Source organism: Carassius auratus, unplaced genomic scaffold (assembly GCF_003368295.1).
Source record: "Carassius auratus strain Wakin unplaced genomic scaffold, ASM336829v1 scaf_tig00214237, whole genome shotgun sequence".
Lineage (NCBI taxonomy): Eukaryota > Metazoa > Chordata > Actinopteri > Cypriniformes > Cyprinidae > Carassius > Carassius auratus.
The window spans coordinates 591,857-608,868 of NW_020527572.1; positions in this window are offsets into that span (position 1 = coordinate 591,857).

The window sequence follows — 17,012 nt, forward strand, 5'->3', positions numbered from 1 at the left end:
TTATTATTATTTTTATTACTATAATTCTTATTTGTATTATTATATTACTTTGAAAATGACATATTCTACTGTACAAAAGTGATATATTTCCGTCACAATCACATCACATTAGACCGAACCTTTATTTTGAAGGATTGATGTGAAGACACTTGATTTTTTTTTTTTTGTGTGTATGTGGGATAGAGCTGCAACTATTGATTATCTTTTCTGTAAACTAATGTGACGTGTGGGTGGAGCTAAAGAATCACTAGCGCCAGTAGGCTTTTGCATTGAGAGCGTTTGGAAGTTGTGACATTAGTGTGAGGAAAAAAAAACATCATCCAAAACAAACCATGGTTAACAGTCAGATTCAGCCGTTTATTTATGATCCAGAATCAGATCCTGAGGCTGAAACTGAACGAGAGCAGCAGCAGCAACGACTTGCTCCGAGCGGGGCTCGAACCCGGGTCTCGGCATGGGAGGCGGACACACTAACAAGGAGGCAGAGATATTTTAAGCAGTTTTACTCACCGTCTGCGGTTCCAACACACGATCGTGACCCTTTTTCGTTGGGATTGCATCATCCTTAAGAAATAAACGATACGCAAATCCGTCGTCAAACTGGGCCTTGTTTGTAAAACAAGCATCTTCGAAATGCAGGGAACAAACACAAACACTTGCACAACTCCGTTGATGCTCTGTAAAAATAAACTCCATCCACTGGTCCCTTAATGCTGTTTTTTTTTGGTAATCTGTGCAGTGTTGTCTTGCCCTGGCAACCAAAAAGACACTTCTTTTGTGACATTTTGCGACGCTCTCGCTCTGATCAGGGAATGTCTGTGCTCAGCCTCGCTATACGTGAGCACGCGCTCTTCCGGCAGAAGTGCCCTTAGGACCCATTTAAGGAAATTCTGCTCCATCTAACGTCACACAGAGCCATACTCGAAAAAAACTTTCCGAAACTTGTGACAAACCGGAAGGAGTATTTTTGGAACAAAAATACTCCTTCAAACGTACAAACGTTCAAACGTACAACTTAATTTTTGAAACTTTGTCGATGTTTAGCATGGGAATCCAACTCTTTAACAGTGTAAAAAAACTTCAGTATGCATGAAATAGCATTTCAACCCAAACCCCCCCCCCCGCCCCCCCCCCCTTTAATCTAGTGTTCCCTTTTTTGATTAGCTAATTAATCCTTTGGATAACTTTACAAAAATTATAAGTACAACTTCTAACATAATATTGCAACTTTTATTAATTAATACACTAATCCACATCGCGATTTCAGTTAGTGTACAACACTATTTTATTGTATTCATCACAAATGTGACAAATTCTGTGACAATCCACATTATTTGCCTAATTCCGTTTTCATGATTTGATTCCGTGATTGCCTCCATGTTTTTCACATCGTGGAAATCGTAGGGTCCTAAGTTTCTGAAATGTTTTATATTATTATGCAGTATACATGTTTTTTGTTACGTTCTATTAAAATTCTGCTGATGTTATTTTAACTTAAAAAGGATTTTTCTCAATTTTTATGTTTCAGACTACACCCCTCCATGGCTACACTTGCATCAGAGTTGGTGACAGTTTTATGCTTCTGAAACGTTCTTGGACTGTTCTACAAATCCTTGCCAGGTTTTGACTTATTACACCAAAATAAGATTCTTGTTCAGAAGTTGTTTGCCATTTCTTAAAGGCTGTTTTTAGGGGAACGTACACTCCAAGCCCATGCCCCTGCATTGTCATACTCATAGCACAAAGCTAGACCTAAAATGGCTGCTTGTTTTGTGTTTTATATGGTCAACTTAAATTTGTTTAAATATGTCCACAGACTTCTGCAGGGTTCATTTTGCACATTGTCTGTTTTGTAAATTGGTTAATTTTCTTCTCTCTTCATCTCATCTTTCTCTAACACATACAAAGACTGACTCTTCCATTTTGATTGCTTATTTTTTTTGGAGAAAGCATTTGAATTATTGTTTGGGCACTTAAATAAATAGTGTTCTATAAGAAATACCCCCTTGGTCTTCTCTTTTCTGTCTATTTGCTGTCACTTTTTAGTATAAATGAAATGCCAGTTTGTGAATTTGTTAAAATACAGATATTTTTAATAAAGTTAATGATTGGCAAAATTGCCAGTTCTACGGTTTAGAAAAAAAAAAACTAGAATACAGTAATGATCCTGAAAAATTACGGTACACCGCTGGAAACCTTGCTGCCAGTATATTACTGTTAATTTACAAAAAAAGCTGTAATTCAGAAAACTGTAAAATAACGGTACACAGCTGGAAACCCTGCTGCCAGTATATTACCGTTAATTTACAGAAAAGCTGTAATTCTAGAAACTGTAAAATAACGGTACACAGCTGGAAACCCTGCTGCCAGTATATTACCGTTAATTTACAAAAAAGCCGTAATTCAGAAAACGGTAATAAAACTGTAAAATTACGGTACACTGCTGGAAACCCTGCTGCCAGTATACTACCGTTAATTTACAGGACAATTTTTTACAGTGTGGGTTAGAAGTGCTAATAGCGATGAAAAAATCGGGGAGATGAACTTCACTTCTGGCTGGATGTGAAAGAGGAAATAACATAGACAGTAAAAGAAATGGACACAGCGACCCCATTGGAACTCAATTGAGACAAATGAAGCCCAGTTTTAGCGTTTTTTAGCACTTCCGTTTCTGACGCGCAGACTCAAACGAAGCTTGACGACGTCAGCAATCTGTCTGACAGATGTAAATCTTCTAGTAGCTGTGCGTGCAAACTGCCATCGTTAATCTTGCAGAGACGGCGAGCTTGAGCGGGGAGTTCTTTGTCGTGAGTGAGCAGGAGTAAGTATTCTGATTAATTATTTTGTATAGTATTTTAAAATGTAACGCCAGTACGCCATATTAAGTTAATTGCCTGCGAGCTTCTTCTCCTGTCTGTACGGTAATGCGACAGAGAGCCGAGTGGTTATGACGCAATCGTTAGCCTATTTTTTACAAAAACTGTTTATACGGGGCCATAATGTAACATAGAAGGTAATGGAGCCCTTTATACATTGTCGTGTATCTTTAGAAATAAATAATGGACAAACAGAGTCTTTAAACGCCTCAGATGTAAAGTTATTCGCTGTCAAAGTGACGCCAAAATGAATGGGAGTCAATGGGAATGCTAACGCAAGTGAAGTTCTGCTAAAAGATGGCAGCCCCCATCCGACTTCAACTTCCGGTCGAGTTCCTTGCCCCTTGGGAAATAAGCACTATGGCTAAATGACAGGAACCATTAGAGAATTTCCTAAAAAGGTACGGGAAAAAGGAGGGAGTTTACTACCAATTGCACTAAAAGACGATGTTCAGCAAGACTGATATATTAAAAGACAAACAGTACTTTGTTGTCATATTTAAGGCCAGCTATTTTGTAGTTAATCTTAAATGGAAAACATTCAAATGAGCATTCAGTCAAAAGAGACCCTCATCGGACCATAAGTTAGACCAAATAAACACTTACGGTACTATTTACATTTCATGCATTTTTTCTGATCAGATAGCTGTTCAAATGTAAAGTCCTCTATCAGCTGTGCCATGTGAATAATCATGTTATTATATCAGACTGAGTTGGAACCTATTGGCCTGTGCCTTCTAGAGTTTCATGACAGGACTTTGGACATACAATGGTGTAGAATCTATTGCATTTGTCAATTATCAACCATTATGTAAATAGGTGGATCTCTATTTTTGAGCTACTTCAGGTGCAACAAAAATGTGACCATTCTGGAAATATGAAAAAGGTGTTGCTAAAATTCAAACAACTAATCAAGTAATTCAAACACCTAATTAATAAATATTTACCTATTTGTATTTTATTCTAACAAAAAAAAAAAAAAAAAGAAAAAAAAAAAAAAAGAAAAAAAAAAGAAGTGGAAGTATGTGAAGGTTATTGCAGAATAATTAAATATGAGGGCAACACAACATTATTGTCTGTTTGCATGCAAATAGTTCACCCAAAGTTACCACAAGAACAATAACAGTAAGCAAATACAATTATGTGTTGAGTAATTTGGTTCATGAGTAAATGAACAGTAAAAACCAAATTAGTGGAGAATGATTAAAGACTTTATAATCTCAAAAATAGAAAAATTATTTTAATTGCCTATTGCACAGAAAATGACAGACAGGCAGAAGCAGGCATGCTTGTACTCACATGCAGGCATGTACATAAACTGTAAAAGTCTGGGCACTGCCGATAAGAGTTGTACTTTAACTGATTGTTATCTCAGTCCACTGAATAACTCTTACTCCTCAAATTTTTATTCACATGCAACACAGGATGAGAAAGGCATACATCAGAGATAATTGGGATTGAAAGGTTCAACAACCGAAAAAAAAAAAAAAACAACAACATAATTTTACTTTCAAAAAATACATTTCTATTTCCTACCAGCAGGCAAGAGAGCAATTTCCTGCATGGCAGGGACAATGACATCCAAAAACCCAAACAATGATGTTAGAATTAATAAAGTAAACTCCCTGAGTTAAAAATCCCAGACTTAACTCCAAATTCCTTACAGGATGGATTTTAAGGGCCACAGCTTTTATTTTACTGCTCACGATCAAATTTCCAAGTGTGTAAAAGACAGAAGAAAAGCACATTGCAGGCACCAGCACTGTGGTTTGAACTCGGCACACAAGGGGGCAACATTTTTGAAAAACATTCAACAATAATGAAAGCAATAGGATCATTCTGATGCCCAGACAATCTTCCTAAACTAGACAACAAAAATGCTAAATTATCTGCAGAACAAATCAATGCATTGAAACAAGCAACAGATATTATGAAAAAGCAAGCATTTACAAAATATTCTTATCCACTGAGACTGCTGTGTTTGACCAGCAATTAAAACCTCATCATACACCCAACTGATCCACTGGGACAAACACTGACCTCTGTAAATGTCTATGTCCTGATTTGGATTGTACATGACCCTGGATGTCTGTAGCATCCTGTAACAATCCATCAACATTTATCCAAGTGCGGTGCTCTGTCTCACCTGGTTTCCTCAGAAACCATGTCAACATGGCCTGGCCCCAATGACACAGGAATTCCTCCATAAACAGCTGCTTCCACTGACGTCATTTTACCATTTTACCAAAACTAGAGATTTTTTTCATCCTCAGATCGTCTAGGATAGAGAAACTTAAATAATTCCCTTTTCATTTATGAAACGCAAACTTCAAATTGCTAATAAAGGCGTTCCATTATCAGAGATGAAAGAATATAATGTGCCATGTAAAATTAGAAAGGCAAAAATAATTGGTTTGAAACAAATCCCAGAAAAAGTTCTTTAACTAAACTTACATTTCAGTCAAAGACCAGAAGCGATAAGAAGGCAGAAATATATGTGTGCACTACTAGAAACAGGCTCTCAAAAAGTAGAATAATTTCTGTGCAGTCAAGATACGTGTAAAGGCTATGCCAGCAGACTGCATTTTATGTGGGTAGAATGAGGCTGACATTAATAAAGAAGCACTTTAAAAAACAGAGATTTGTGCTTCAGAAAAAAAATGCTGTGCTGAAAGAAATGCCAGAAAATCAAAGCACTCCAACACTGCGCAATCACCAAAAATAAAAATGATGTAAAAAATGTATGTACTATTATGAAATGTTATGGGTAAATAAGGTACAAAGCTGTCCCTTGAATTGACAAGCAGTTGTACTTCTATATGCACAATTGTTGCCATTTTTGTTAGGGTGTATTCACACCTGTCTTGATTGGTTTGATTGAATCGAACTCAAGGTCATTTCCCCTCTTGGTGTGGACATTTTTGGCTGGTGCGAATACAATTGCAGAAATCCTACTCAGAAACAGACAGGTAGTGCACATAGTGCAGTTATTTGTATTTCAATCATTTAAATCACTTGTTTTTAAACCACAATTCTTAAAAACACTGCAAACGTTAAGTTTGCACAGCAACGTGATGTTAGCGCATTAAATAGGCTAAAGCTTGACGCAAAAAAGAACATGACTATGTTGGGGGAAAATAGTAAGGTGATATTTTAATTATTAACATAATAATAAATAATTATTTATTATTTACAAAATAATAAAGATTACATAATAATAAGATTATTTGTTTTGGATTTGAATGATCGTTTTCTAGTCATTTAAAGCTTTCTATAAATATATGAATCATGTCTGTAAGGAAAATATTAGCTGCGTTTCGGTAATTTTTTGTAAAACCCCCAGTTTCTAGACAGAGATGGCAAGCACATCCTGTTTGTTTTCTTTATTTTACAATAGCACAATGTTTTCTTGATATTGCGAGTGCACACATAAAAATAGACCCTACAGTTCTGCACGATGCATTACTCCGACCTTTATGAGCCAAAATGACGACGAATTTAATTTGTTTCCACTGATGTCCTTAAGTGTGCTTCAGCTTTCACTCTCCGCACAAACAATTGTGGTGAAACTGGCATCAGCTAGCACTATCATTCAGCCAGCACTCTGTGTGTGTATCAGTCGCTATCTGTTTGTGAGTCTTATTTAGTGTTATTTGTCCATTGATATTCTCCATTATGTCAAAGCTTCAGTCAAGAGAAGTTTTGGGTGAGAGCAGGCAGCGTCCAGGCTGTGTGTTTTTCCCTGCCTGCGAAAAGAAAAATATATTGGGGTAGGAACACACAGTTTTTGTGTTGTCTGCTTGAGAGTGAAGCACGCATAATCCGCTCTCAAGGGATCCGCTCTCTTTGAGGAGGGAGCCTTCACTGGCATTTCTTGCAGTGCCGGCCCCGCTTTCAATGAGGTGGAATGGTGGCTGTGCTCGCGGGTTTCGCTTTCGGATCAAAGAAAGGGAATGTAGACGGGTGAGTCCCTATCTTCTTCCTTAACCAGCACATCCAGCGAGGGCGCGACACTCTACCTTTCTTTCTCCATGGTGATTGATATGGTGGCCGTCAATGAGCTCTACGGTTACACAAGCATCAGTTACACAAACATATTTTGCCTGATATTATAAAGAGTCTAGAGTCAAAGGGGAAATTCCCAGGCTGAAGACTTCTAGCGGAAGGTGGTGTGCGGACCATCATTATCGCTGGATAGTCTTCGTCGTAAACATCCTGATGCCTAAGGAATAGTACTTTTTGAGGGCCAGCTCCCTTTGCGGAAGAGCAGTGTACACGGAGTACACGAAGCGGTGCCCGTCTTCCCCCAGTACCTTCAGGAGATGCCTGCCGGTGTTCCAGGGTGCAGCAGTCTTCGGCAAGTGTTTCTCTCAGTTACTGCCCAGAAACGCAGTAGTGCTAAGAGGCTTGCAACCTCCACGGAGGTGTCCAGAGCAGCTAGTTTGGCTTCAGGGCACAGAGCTAACTGCTCTGATGACACCTGAGATCAGTATCGAAAGGTTGATTCCCTTAGTAGACTATTTGGCAGCATGAAATTCTCTGTGGACGGAGGCCATTGAGGTGGTCCCTCCTCGTGTAGCAGAATCCGGGACCTACAGCCGGTACTTCACCGTTCCGAGGAAGGAAGAAGGGTTGCATCTTTTTCTAGATCTGCATCTTTTGAACCGCTCAGAAAAGTCAGCAAGCTCGCATTCAAACAGGTTGTGTCTCAGACCAAGTTTGAAGACTGGTGTGTCATGATCAATCTAAATGATGCACATATCTCCATCTTTCCTCATCATAGGAAATACCTGAGGTTCTACCTTTGGCCTTGCACACTCACCCAAACACCAACCACATCGATGATTGGTTGATATTAGCTTAATCAGAACAGATGACGGATCGACAATGAGATGTCATTTTTGCTCACACAAAAGAGCTGGGGTTAAGACTTAACGTGCTTTCCCCAGTACAGAGAACCACTTATCTGGGAGTGGTGTGGGATTTGACCATGATGCAGGCACATGTCTCCTGCTCGAATCAAGTCGCTCCTCACCAATGTCAAAGAAGTCTGGCCACTCACTGTCAAGCAGTTTCAGACTGCTGGTTCTGATGGCAGCTGCATCCAAAGTGATAAATCTTGACCTTCTGTACATGAGGCCTCTACATTGGTGGCTCAAGACCGAGGGGTTCTCTCCAAGGTGAAACCTGCTTCACATGCTCAAGGTCACACGGAGGTGACTACATGCCTCAGACATGAGGACGAAACTTGGTTCTTGTCTCAGGGCCTGGGTATGGGTTAGCTATGTAGCCATGTGTTGGTGCGCCTCTTATATCAACAACTGAAGGGGTCATTGCTCATGCCATTTGTACAAACTAGTACAAACTGCCAGACCCTTGTGTGGTCCCAGGACAAACTCCTCATGCTGAAAGCAGTTCATATTCCTGGGCATTTGGATATGGGAGCAGACATCCTGTCGAGGCAGGGGCCATGTCCTGGGAATGGATGCTTTACCCCATGGTGGTGAAGCAGAAATGGAGAGTTTTTGGCCAGGCTTAGGTGGAACTGTTGGGGACTCAGATGATATCACACTGTCCCCTCTGGTTCTCTCTCTGAATCATCCAGCTCCACTGGGGCTGGACGCCTTTCCCCTGATTGCTCTGCTCCCGGGAGTTCTGGAGAGAGTGCGCCGGGACTGAGTCCAGCAACTGTTAGGAGCCCCGTTCTGGCCAGGTCGAGTATGGTTCTCGGACCCGATTTCTCATTTGAGGTGGAACAGGATGCTATCCTAAAACCTTGATTCCTCTGATCTCCCCACTCTTGGGGGTCAAGACTCACTCCATCTGACGTTGGCCATTGGGCAGTATGTCCTTGCATGATTGTCAGGCTTCTGGCTCCTTCTCTCACTTTAGCTGTGCTTTTCCACACTAGGCAGAGATTTGAAAGTCTGGCAACGTGGGCATATTAGTACCCAAAGCGTCCTCCTACGCAGCTCAATCTGTCCAATGAATGTATGACCTTAGCACATGTGTGGTTTTGTTTACCATTTCTGGTTGGCTTGCAAAAAAGGGAAGTGTGAAAGTGAACTGCACCAGACCAAAAAAATCAACATTGTATTGGGTCCAGACCAAAGCAAGCAAACTTTCCTGGTGTGAATACACCCTTATAGTGTATATGGATACTAGGACTGCAGGGTATTGAAAAAAAACTCACATTGCAATATATATTTCGATATGAAAAAAAAAAAATTCACCAGATGACTTGAGCTCTATCATGATTGGAGTGAATGTGTAGGTGAGTGAATCAGCATAGAAAATAAATTACTGGCATACTGTAGATACATAAAGCAGAACAAAGATACAAATGAAATAAAAAGTGCTTTATATTTTTTCAGGTAAGTCTAACATTATTTAGGTACAGAAATTGAATAAACAAATGTAAAATAACACTGCATTTTCTTCCCTGTATAAATTAAATCGATTAAATCTGTTAAAGCTACAAAAGTGATTTTTCTCTGTGTTCTGTTCTTTGATTAACATTCATGACACAGAAAGCAACAGGAACATTTAAGTGTTAATTCACCCCTAAATGAAAATAATTTAATTAATTACTCACCCTCATAACCCATATGACTTTCGTTCATCTTCAGAATACAAATTAATTTTTGATGAAATCAGAGAGCTATATGACCCTCCATAGAGAGCAACGCAACTGAAATGTTCCTAGGTCCATAAATGTAGTACATTGGTAAAACAGTCCATGTGATTCTATTAATGACGTATTGACACAAAGTTAAAATTATTTGCAACGGCCACTTTGTCATGTGTTGAGTTGACAGACTTTAGCTGTCGTGTCCGGTGTAGACACGGTGTCTGTGTGTGAATAAAGAAAATAGTGTGTTTGTGTGTTCATAATTGGGGTCTATTTCATGTGACTGTCGCAGATGTGCACATCATGATTCCAATGCTGAAACGATATATTGTGCAGCCCTAAGGGTACACTCTGAAGGAAACTGTGTATCAGTTTGGCATTATTTCATTTATTGTGGGTATTCTTGTTAAAATAAATATATAAACATTATAGATTAATCAAATCAGATATATTGTCTCCATAATGTATTCAATCGTGAGCATGATTGAGAGCATTTTCAAAAACCTCTAAAACAATTTCATAAAAAATGACCTGCATATCAGAATTTAAAATGTAGTCACAAGTCACAATATTTAACCACACTACATGTTATGAAATCTGTGACACATAGAAATCACCAGATTTCTGCTGAATTCTTGTCTAGCCACAAACTCAGACATTTGTAGACCATGTTTATTTGTTTCAGGGTGGTTTTCTCTCCAAAAGTATTTAGCAGTGTTGCAATACAGCCTCCACAAACCTAACAGGTTTCAGGTTTAAAGATCCTATACAGTATTAAGAACTTTAACTGTTTGATCCTCACTCTTCTCCCGGAGTAATTAGCAATACGATAAGAGAGTAAGTAGCCAAAACAGTGCTACTAAAATGTTTTAAAAGTGATTGTCAAATCTAAAATGCAAATGTTGTTGATGTTGGTATCTACCTTTCTGACAATGGGCAGAAACATTACAGTGGTTATGATTCTGATTGATGCAGCATCAGCAAAGGCGTCTCTATGTGGTATGTACTGAAACCTTGTATATTTGCTTAGCGGTTTTGGAAAATGACTAAGTTCCACTTTATGTCGTCTTTTTTTTTTTTTTTTTTAAGCTGTACATGTAGAAAGTGCAGTTTGATGACAACATCGCATGTTGATATAACAACACTGAGATATTTGAAGCAGTTTTACTCACCGCATGAGGTTCCAACACACGATCGTGACGCTTTTTCGTTGGGACTGCATTATCCTTAAGAAATAAACGATGTGCAATCCGAAATTCAGGGAACAAACAAAAACACTTGCACAACTCCGTTGATGCTCTGTAAAAATAAACTCCATCTACTGGTCCCTTAATGCTGTTTCTTTGTCTTTCCCTGGCAACCAAAAACACACTCCTTTTCTGACTTTTCGCGACGCTCTCGCTCTGATCAGGCTGTGGTCAGCTTCTCAGTGCTCTGCTATACAGGAGCGCGCGCTCTTCCGGCAGAAGTTCCTTAGAACGCATATAAGGAAATTCCGCTCCATCTAACGTCACACAGAGCCATACTCGAAAAAACTTTCCGAAACTTGTGACAAACCGAAACGTACAACTTAATTTTTGAAACTTTGTCCATGTTTAGCATGGGAATCCAACTCTTTAACAGTGTAAAAAACTCTGCATGAAATAGCATTTCACCCCCCCTTTAAAATGTAACGCCAGTACGCCATATTAAGTTAATTGCCTGCGAGCTTCTCCTCCTGTCTGTACGGTAATGCGACAGAGAGACGAGTGGTTATGATGCAATCGTTAGCCTATTTTTTACAAAAACTGTTTATACGGGGCCATAATGTAACATAGAAGGTAATGGAGCCCTTTATACATTGTCGTGTATCTTTAGAAATAAATAATGGACAAACGGAGTCTTTAAATGCCTCAGATGTAAAGTTATTCGCTGTCAAAGTGACGCCAAAATGAATGGGAGTCAATGGGAATGCTAACGCAAGTGAAGTTCTGCTAAAAGATGGCAGCCCCCACCAGACTTCAACTTCCGGTCGAGTTCCTTGCCCCCTGGTCTACATTGGATGCGGCGTCGGGCACACTACACAACAAATTACCAACAACTGATCGTGCGCGCTCTGTTTCTGACGCACTTCAAGCACTCGATGGGCGGGGGAAGATTGAAGAGCCTGACTTTTTTTTTTTTTGCTTTATTTGGTAGTATTTCGAATGAATGGTTTTTAAATAGTAGCCTATTATAAAAAAAAATGTAAAAAAAAAAAAAAAAAAAAAAATTCACTCATTCACTCATTCTGGCGCCCCTATGGATGAGTGGCGCCCTTAGCATTTGCTTATACCGCAGTAAGAAATGACCCCTCATCCAGGTTTTTATATCGACTATGCATTCCGAAAATTTTTCTAATTGGTATGTTTCTCTGGGCCTCGAAGAAATATAGAGCTGAGTATCATTAGCCTAACAATGAAAGCTAACACAGTGCTTCCTGATGAAATCTCCCGAGGGTAACATGTAAAGCGTGTAAAGTAACGGCCCTAGTACTGAGCCTTGAGGTACTCCATACTGCACTTGTGATTGATATGATACCTCTTCACTGCAATTAATTTATGGTGGTCAGATAAGTACAATTTGAACCATGCTATTGCACTTCCATTAACGAAAACAAAAAGTTTTCTAATCTATTCAAGAGAAGGTTATGGTCAATAGTGTCAAACTCAGCACTAAGATCCAATAGCATTAATAGAGAGATAAAACCAAGATCAGATAATAAGAGCAGGTCATTTGTAACTCTAAGGAGACCAGTCTATGATACGGTCTAAATCCTGACTGGTAATCCTCACATATACCATTTTTCTAAGAAAGAATATATTTGTGAGGATACTTTCTATTCTAGTATCTTGGACAGAAAATTAAGATTTGAGATCGGTCTGTAATTAACTAGTTCTTCGTGGTGTAGTTGTGTTTTTTTTTTTTTTTTTTTTTTTTATGAGAAGCTTAATAACAGCCAGTTTAAAGGTTCTGGGGACATGTCCTAGTGACAATGTCAATTTAATAATAGTCAGAAGAGGATCTATGACTTCTGGAAGCACCTCTTTTAGGAGTTTAGATGGAATAGGGTCTAACATACATGTTGTTGGTTTAGATAAGAGCTGCTCCTCAAAGGGTTCTGAAGTGCACTGTCTGATGCGATACTGTAGCTGACTGCTGCATGGTTACACTTTTATCTCTAATTGTATCGATCTTGGAAGTAAAGTAGTTTGTACTTTCCTCCCAGTTTTGTAAACTGCTGTGCTGTTGGAAAATGTCAACATCTGTTGATAATTAATTTTTCATTAATTTAGCCACTGTATTGAATAAATACCTGAGGTTATGTTTGTTTTCTTCTAAAAGAGAAGAAAAGTTATCGGATCTAGCAGTTTTTAATGCTTTTCTGTAGGATAGTGTACTTTCCGGCCAAGCAATACGAAATACCTCTTGTTTTGTTTTCCTCTAGCTGTGCTCCATTTTCTGGGCTGCTCTTTTTAGGGTGCTAGTGTGTTCATTATACCACAGTGGTCTCCTTAATCTTCCTTAAGCGTAAAGGAGTAACCGTATCTAAAATGCTACAAAAGAGAGAGTCCATAGTTTCTGTTACATCATCAAGTTGTTCAGAGTTTTTGGATGTGCTAAGGAATTGAGATCAGGAAGATTAGTTACAAAGCAGTCTTTTGTGGTAGAAGTGATAGTTCTACCATACTTTTTTTGCTAGCCCCTAACTGAACACACCCAAACCAGCAACTCAAAGGGTCCTATCATACACCCGGTGCAATGCGATGCAAGGCGCAGCGCAAGTGTGTTTGCTAGTTTCAGTCCGGTGCTGTTTGCATTTTCCCGTCCAGCGACACGTTGTTTAATTAGCAAATGCATTTGTGCCCATTTGTGCGCCCAAGGGCGTGCTGGTCTAAAAAAGAGGTGTATAAATGCGCATTGTTGGGGCATTGCGATTTTAAGAAATAATCCCGCCATGGCGCGAGTTCATCTCGCTCTTAAAGGGAATGGGAGATGACACTCTGATTGATTTATTGAACGTTATGCCCATTACTTTATATGAATTACAAAGTGTACAAAAGTTCATATCAACTGTTTTTCTGCCATGTTGGACTCAAATGGACTCAAGGTTTGTTTCAATGGCTAGTTCTCTAAGATCTAGTCCACACATACACGGGTATTCTTATAAATCTGAGTTTTTGCTCTGTTAAAAAAATAAATAAAAAATCTCCATCCTCATGAAAACACAAAAACACACTATGAAGCACTGTCAAGAGCATGCCAAACCAACAGGTGGTGATATATATAACTCTAACCGTAAAGGTTGGTCAGTCAGAAGCTTGAAAAATAAGTAACATATTATTGATAATATATTATTAGCAGCAATATTTTGGCTACCCCCACCTTTGCACAGATTTGTTTCATGTAAACACAGGAGATAGTGGTGCACAATCTGACATCAAACAAAGGAGATAACAGCATGCACTCAACGTCACAAGCCATAATCTCCATTAAAAAAAAAATGGTCTTGAAAATACCCATGTTTATGTGGACAGGGCCTAATGCACACCTGAGTTTGAAGCCATTTGACCTCTACCAAATGAACCAATTTTTTACATTAAATGGACTCAATTTGCACCCGCATTTAAAAGCAGTTAATTGATTTCTGAATGGTGCAAATACCTGTCACCAAGTGGGCAGTAAAGTTAAAAGCTCCTTTTAGCTGTGTCCACTATGCTGCTAAAATAGTGTTGGACTTGAAAGCAAAGTCAAAAACATTCTGCTGTTTAAAGGCTTTACAACATTAAAGTCGCACTGCTTTTTAATGTGGCAAAATTTAGTTGTGTCCTGTCCAAGGGGTTAGCAGTTCTAATTCTTTGCCCAGTTGACAGACTTTAGCTATTATCATACCTCCTGTGCAAGGCATGCAGTAGAGATACAAAAGATTGTATTGTCTTTTTGATGTCAAGACCCATAAAAACCAGGAATAGGGATTTAACACAGCCAAATGCCAACACAAACAAACACTTTCATCTGCATCTATCTGTACTCTGTTCATCTGGCAGAGTCTGTGTAAATAACTAAGTAAAGCAAGCAATATTCTTGATGTGAAAGAATTTTCATAAACCAGTTTGAAAGACTGGTTTCACTGGCTAAACTCATCTCAACGAACTTGAATGCCACTTCTAAGAATATATGAGTACATTCTACATTCTATCATTTATTCAGTCGATTAAATAAATACAAATATATAGATAACATTTGACCTCAGATAAGGCAGCAAATCAGGATATCTGACCAGATTCTTGCACTGCTGACATTTCTATTTAATATTTATTATTAGTGTTACTGTTATTATAAAACAAAAACCTTAATATTCACTCATTATACACTACATCTTTCCCAGTCATTTTAAAATCTAATCCATGGCCTAACCATTGGACTGCATTCCCCTCCAGACCATTCACATGGAACTGGTTAGAACAACATTCCTTCCATGGAGAAAATATTTGGCACACTTTAAACACAAAATCATAAACGGGAGGTCCTTTCTAATCACATCCTGTGTCAAACTCTCTCTCCTTAATCTCTTCCTAGAGTTTTCACATTCTGTTTTTTTTCAATTAATTTTTTTTACAAGAAAAAAGGACAGATGATTTTGCTTTTCGTCTGACAACGGGAGGATGGGAGTGTTCTGAAGGGTGGAAAATGTTCAACCTCTTGCTTTCTGTGTATACAACTAAAGAGACTGAATGCAACATAATTGTCTTGTGTACTTTGGCCTGCTAGAGTTCGGATGAAAAATGTTCATGCGCTCATAGCTGCAGCACAGCGATATGTTACATGAGTTAGTTGGCTTTGTGAAAATATACAGGGCTGCTAAAAATTACCCTTCACGTTCAGAGGGCATTTCTTTCTCTATTCACATTTTTTTGTTCTATTCAACAACCGCAATTACATATTTTCCAGCAATAGGAGCTTCCTGTAAAAGCAGGGACTTGGATAGGCCTACCTCATTCTATGTTTTTAATATAGCTGCAACAGCTATTCCATAAAATTGTTAAGAACTGACAATGAAAAAATACTCAACAAATTTCATTATCTATAGTTGGGTCTCTGTGCAGTGCATGTTACATTTCCATCAGTCAAGTCAGGTTCATTTGAAATATATGCCTTTACCGACATGTCTGCAAAATTTAGATTTTGATTTGAGCTTCAATCAAAACAGATGAACGTGAAACAGGCAACATTTTATTACATTGGTTGTTGTACCAAACATGGTACTCATGTAATAACTGATGAGTATTGCTCAAAGGTTAATACTGTTTAAAAATAATATACCACATTATATACAACAATGTACACTAAACCAAAGCCTAAACCTTACCAATACCGTTAAAAAAGGCAAAGCAACCATGCCATTTTAGTTTGCTTCTATAAGTCTTTGAGCTCTTTTATTATGACTCATGTTTCAGGGGACTTGCTTCATAAGTGCATTGCTGTAGAAGGTGAGCTACCAAGCAAGTTTAAGTCTACATCAGAAAAACCATACATATGGAGCTGATTATGTGATGCAAACAGCAAAATGAATCAATTCACAAATTATGTACTACGGGATATGTTTTCCGTAGCAGATAACCGTCATCTTCGGGTTATTAACTCATCTGTAAATGTTAGGAATTTATGTATTTCAGTTTTGTATAAAGTCATGTCCAGACAGTAAGTCTGAAGCTACACTTCACTGAGCCAGTGCCACCATGCACATGTGCATCAAAAAGATGGAGCCTAATGGAAAGATGCCCTAAAGTTTCCATAAACAAGCTTCAGTTGGTTCAAAATATAGAAGCCAGAGTTCTTATCAAATTTAGAAAATCTGAGCATGTTAAGCCAATTTCATCATCTCGCCACCTGTTAGGTTTTAAATCTATTATAAAACACTATTCCTCAAATATAAAGTCACAAAAGTGTCACGATTGCATAAAGAACAGGAAGCAAGTTGCAAGAAAATGATCCTTTATGAGAGAAGTATGGCCAGGATGGGTTGATGGTGGGTGACGCAGGGACCTCGATTGCAGCACAGACTGGTGAGAAAGTGATTGAGTGTGCTTTATTTTAGATACATGAAAGGCGGGATGAATTCTCCTGTGAGCTGGAGGAAGTTTAAGGCGGACTGCCACTGGTCTAATGATCTTGGTGACAGTGAACGGGCCAATAAATTTGGGAGCAAGCTTATTAGAGATGGAACGGAGAGGAATGTTCTTGGTAGAAAGCCACACTTTTTGACCCACAACATATACGGGAGGCCTAGACCGGTGGCAGTCGGCTTCAGCCTTGGTGCACACCCCCACTTGGAGTAGAGTCTCGCGGGCTCTAGTCCAAGTGCGGTGACACCTCTGGAGAAAGGCATGAACGGAGGGGACCGCGACTTCGGATTCCAGACTGGGAAAAATTAGTTGCTGGTATCCTACACTACACTCAAATGGAGATAGGCCCGTAGCTGATAT